The following is a 6,000-nucleotide window of genomic DNA, read 5'->3' on the forward strand; positions in this document are numbered from 1 at the left end:
AGGTTGGTCCTAAAAATTGATGGCGAATCAATAACAGTTGGATGCAATGGACCAACACTGGACGATGGTAACAAACCAACACTGAATTATGGCACTAGATCAACATCAAATGACAACGATGGCAAACAGCAATTGAGTGGTAGAGGAGGGTGGTCCTAATTGTTGTAAGTGGTCTAATCTCGACCAGTATCGATAATCCAGCCTAAGTTAAAGCTGACTGTCCTGCCCTAATTGACGCCAACTATCCAATCCCAATCATCGTTGGCGATCTAGTCCTTGTCAATGTCTACCATCAAGTCTTGATCAATATTGGCAATTTGGTCTTGGTTGACATTGTCATTTTTGTCTCAGTCGTCACCTTTGGTCTAGTCCCCGTCGATGCTAGCAATCAGGTCCTATGAAAGTTTGCTGGAGGCAACAATGTTGAAGTTGAAAAAGAAGCGAAATCGACGAACGGACACAAAGAAAGAGAGAAACTTCCATGAAAATTTAAAATAATAGCAATCAAGAGATAATTTAAAATTGCAAAGGATTTAGGTTAAGATTTGGATTTAGATTTCTGTTAAATCCAAATTCACAGATTTTTAATCACCTAAATAATGGATTTGGCTTAAATTCAAATCCAAATTCAAATCTTTATACAGCCAAACATAATGCTATGTTTGAGTGCAAAAAGATTTGGATTTAAATTTGCGTCAAATTTATTATTTGGATAATTAAAAATGTATGGATTCAGATTTGACCCAAATTCAAATCAAAGTTCTACCTTAATATTTTTATAATTTGAAATCCTTTTCAAACCTATATTATTTTAAATTTTATCTCAATCTCTGTGTAATTTGACTGGCTCATTGGTGGCGTTGAACATGACTAGATTGCAAGCGGCGACCAGGATTGATCGCCAACGATGACCAAGACCAAAATGCAGGTAACGACTGTAACTTGAAGAATGAATGATCAACTTCTAAAGGAACTGGACCACTAATGCCAACTGGGACAGGACCATTGGTGCCAACTGTGATAGGATTGCTGGCGGTAACTAGGACTAGAGTTTAGGCGATGACATGGATCGGACAACCAACTTTCATTAAGATCAAACCTATGGTGCTAATCGAGACAGAAGTGTAGGCAATAGCCAAGACCGAATGGCTAATTTCTACCAAAATTGGTCATGGCCTTGTTTTTGCTTGCAGTCTAGTCTTGATAAAAGTCGATGGTCCAAACCGTTGATTTTGACTTGGACCAAATTGTTGGTGTTGTTTGAATTGCTTTTAAATTTAGAATTTCACTCATAATCCAAACAAATGATTGAATATTATAATTTAAAATTGTTATTATTATCCAAACAAAAAATTTAAAACCTATGAATTTTAAATGTATAATTTTAAATATAAAATTTTAAATTTAAATTTTCACCCCAAACTCACTCATCCAAACGTAACTTTAAGGAATTTAGAGAAAATCCCAAATAAATCTTGCCAATACCTGTTAAACCGCTACAAAGTCCAAAATTCCATGAGTATCCCATGTATGACTAGGGTAAAAAGACTTTCTAGACTTACAAGTACCCCCCCCCTTTTTTCCTGACAACCAACGATTTACAAGTGCCACTTACAAATCAAAAAGATTAACTTGATACTTTAATAAAGTTTTTTTTGGGCATAATTTAAGAAAGTAATAAAGTTGTTTTTAGGGCCAAAAACAGAGTAATAAAGTTGACTTGTATATCAAATGAACTGTTGAGGCATATTTTCATCTGTTTGACCCTTTTCATGAATGATGTTGAGGACCTTTACATCCTACCGTATTTTAATAAATTTGTGAAACTTGCATAAATAAATCCTTTACTTGGGAGCTATATATTAATGATTTTCCCAAAAATTTACTCGGCGTCGAGTTCAATATTTGGAGGACATGATCCAATGATATCCGTATCCGTTTGAAATAGGAATGCTGCACATGTTTAGGCCTCGGGTTCTCTAACATTAATGAATTTTAAAAAAGAAGGAGAAGAAGATGGGAGGGAAACAGAAATAAAAGCAAAATTGAAGCGCATTGGAATCTCCATGATCCACGAAAGTGTGATGGACTTCCTGCCTTTTAAAAATATCAAAAGCAAGTCATTATTAAACAAAAAATCGCTAGGAGTTGCTAACTGGCTAAACATCTCTTTTGTTTCTTTTTATTTTTTTATTTTTTTTTACTAGTGTGCACTTGAGAAATGGTTCTTGACTTGAAAAGGGTCAAAGCAATGAAAAAAAAGAGAGAGGGTGCGCGCGCTTGCTTTTGTTTTGAATGTTTTCACAAGGCCATTTGTGTCTCTTAATGACCAAAAATAAACTAACTATTGTTCCACTAAAACAACAATGATTAAAATTATCAAAATATATATATATATATATATATATAAGTTGCAACGACATAATGGATATTAATTACGTAGAAAATCTCTGTCCCTGTCAGGCCCAAAAAGAAGAAGAAGAAGAAGAAGAAGAAAAGAAACTTCGTCCAGTTAAGTAAACATAATCGTTAGTGGTTGATACTGATTAGGGCATGATGAAATTAACTAAATTATCATTCAAGTATTTTATTATGCACTTCCTCTATTTAAAAAATATAAAATATTTTTAATTAAATTTTACTATAATAAGATATTTATTTATCTTTAAATCAACTCTATTTTTTTCATATCTATCTTTATTTAATAAAGTATTTAACTTTAAAATAAATATAAAATAATTTATTCAATAAGGATATTTAAAAAAATAATAATTACACCTTAAAAAATTAAAATTATTTTATATTTTTAAACATTTATCCCATCTAAAAATTCATTATATTTTTAAAATAAAAAGAATATACTGTTTTTTATTAAAAACTTATCTACACTTTAAATTCATCAGAGATGACAAGGATAATTGAATTAAGGCTTTCACAAATTTTTCGACTATTATCGTAGCACAGCTACAAAACTCATGAGTATCCATGAAAATTTCAATCTTTGTTGGGATGAGAAATTTAAAAATGTTAATGTCTACTCGTACTTTTTGGAGGTGCTATCCCTCATTAATTAGAGCTACTCTGGAGACCATTCATTATTCGACATAGTTAAAAAAATCAAAGACATCAATAAGAGAGATTAGATAGTCACATTTGATCACATGTATAAAAAGATAAATAGCTATGCTAATTTTTTAGCCCGTAGATATTTTTGGAGAACTTTCAAATTTTAATCTTAAATAAATTATTAAATAACTATAAAAGCCTTCTAACTTTAAATATGATTAAGATTTAGTCATTCTATACAGTTTGGCGTGACCTTTGTATTAAAATAAAAAAATCGCCACGGTTGAAGGTTGACGCGGGCTCGACAAAGCATCGCAATTTCCGATTGATGTTTTTTGGGTTAAAAAAAAAAAAAGGTTTGCTTATGGCATGGCTCTTCTCGCTGATTCGCGTGACCGATTAACTGACCTCTCCTTCTCGATCGCTGTGAAATTCTGGCACTGAGCCATTTCTATTAATCACCAGATAACTTTACGTAATGTTTTGATATTTTTGTTCTTGGATTATAGACAACTTTATAACCATTTACTCCATCAACATATATATATATATATATACACACACACACACTTATTCTCTCTGTAAGATATAAAATATTTTTAATTAAATTTTATTTCTTAATAAAATAATTATTTATTTTTAAATTAATTTTATCCATTCATATTTACCTTTTATTAAAAAGCTCTATAATAAATATAAAATTATTATTAATAAGGATATTTAAAAAAAGTAATGATTATATTTTAAAAAATTAAAAATATTTTATATTTTTAAATATTTAATTTTTTAAAAAATATTTTATATTTTTTAACAAATGGAGTATATAATATAAAAAGTACATAGAACTGCATTGTCGATTATTCTCTAGTTAATTTTAAAGGGTAGTATTAATATGGAATCACATGAACAAGACACAGTGATTTCTGTTTTTGTCAAAAAAGTCAATTTTATTAATACCAAAACAAAAAAATTACACACATTAATAACTGAAGTAAAAAAAAAAACACTTAAAGAAAACTTAAGGTTACAAACTAACACACATTTAATTAAAAAAAAACAAAATACAACAACACATTAAAAAAAAAACAAGAAAACAAAACAAATAAAACGACATATCAGCAAACTAAAAAAAAACAAACAAACAATCTCAACCACTAAAAAACAAAAAAACAATCTCAACAAATAAAGCTACATATCAGCCACAAGGCTCGCCTCAGACAGTAGAAGAACAATGATTCATCATGTTATCATTCCTCGGTAGCCTAGCAAGAGGGAATGGAGGTGTTGCCAACCAATTTCGTGGACACATTTCCTTTGAAGCTTTCATCGCTATCTAATCAGCAATTTTATTTAGAGACCTGGACACAGTGATTTCGATGCGATAGTAATTTGGCATAGATTGACTTTAAAAATGAAGAAATCGGAAAAATTATTTGTCAGTGTATGGATGCTGTACCCTGCTGAAGTGCGTTCCTACTTCCTCGTCTAACTGTGGGGAGGGAGCGTTTTCAGACTTTTCATCGTGAAATGTCGCATCTGATTCAGATTAAAAATCCATCAAATTGAGAAAATAAAATTATGAAATGTGATGGTTGCTGGACGATGCTTTATAAAACGCAGCAAAACAAAATTTTGTCAGAACTGAAGTGAGAACGACAAGAGGATATCCGCCAGCATATGCCCACCCCTCTTCCCCGTCTAGTTTTTCTTTTTTAAAAAAGAAAGTTAAAAATAAAATGAGAATCATGCAATGCCAGGTCAATGAAAATTATGGATTATCCACTCAACAGCTCCAACCATGCGTCATGGTGATAGCATCTCTAATATGCGACTTTGCATGATCGCAACTTAATTATTATTATTATTATTTTTCAAACGAGTTCCGCTGAGCACATGTAGCGTCTGGGGGGACTGGAAGAAATTAAACCACCCACCATTTCTGTGCTGTCATGCGTGGGCCAAAGGGCGATTAACTATGCGATTGTTTTAATTGACACAAGTGACTTGTGAGATGCTAGCAGTGACTGAGAAAATAAGATAATATAAATAACTTGAAACAACGAGTTTAAGAAAACAGACTTGTGGGCGCCCATAAAACAGAAAAGCAAAGGGACTGAGTAAAATAGTTGTTGGGGGCTGGGGAGGGGGGGACCTTTACTTGGTGGTGCACGGGCAGAGCTTGTCTTTATCCGCAGACATGATGAACGAAATTCTGTCCTCAAGGCCACATGTTCGAATTCCATGAATGGTGAATGATGGACCGCGTTCTTCATTCCTGTTCAAGGAAAATAACCTAAAAAAAAAAAAAACAAGAAGAAGAAGTGCATCATTCATGTTCGTGTGGCTGCTGGGATTCGAGCCCAGGTCTCCACGGCCACAACGTGGAATTCTTACCACTAAACTACAGCCACAAGTTGAGACAACACTTGGGCAGCTATAATTCACAGCTTTAATTTCCCAAAAAAGGACATGCCCGACGCATCTACGACGTCTAGAAGTTTTTTGAATTAAGAAATAGAGTTATTTAACCCTGAAGATATCAAAACTACATCGCACCCATCTCAGTTCGTTGGATTATTCCCGACTTTTGGATTCCGGAGGATTAGCAGCTGTGTGTCGATTAGCTCCCTCAATAACTGCACTGCTGCCCATGTTTTACCCTAGAAAGAAAAATGTTTCCATTTTAGACCTATTGAATCAAGAGAGGTGTAACACACCAAAATTTTTTTTTTAAATAATTTAACTCAATCATAGTTGGGTTACAGCCACCCAAGATATTTTTATATCAATAATTTTGATATAAAATATTTTATAATTGGCTTCAACTCACACACTATAACATTTCAGATAAATTTTTACCTCCCACATGCCATTAGGCTAAATCACATTTGTCCATCCTTATACTCCCAACAAGTAAAATAAGCAATTTAGTCA

The 6,000-nt window shown here is 32.5% G+C and overlaps 1 non-coding gene across 1 annotated transcript; it reads right to left on the minus strand.

The window, feature by feature from the left end:
* Positions 1–5,405: 5,405 nt before the first annotated feature.
* TRNAH-GUG (transfer RNA histidin (anticodon GUG)) lies at positions 5,406–5,477 on the minus strand. Its single transcript has one exon. It is a non-coding gene; the product is annotated as a tRNA-His (tRNA).
* Positions 5,478–6,000: the final 523 nt, after the last annotated feature.

The sequence above is a fragment of the Prosopis cineraria genome, unplaced genomic scaffold (genome assembly GCF_029017545.1).
Source record: "Prosopis cineraria cultivar Desert tree isolate PC_DT_omini unplaced genomic scaffold, ASM2901754v1 PC1, whole genome shotgun sequence".
Lineage (NCBI taxonomy): Eukaryota > Viridiplantae > Streptophyta > Magnoliopsida > Fabales > Fabaceae > Prosopis > Prosopis cineraria.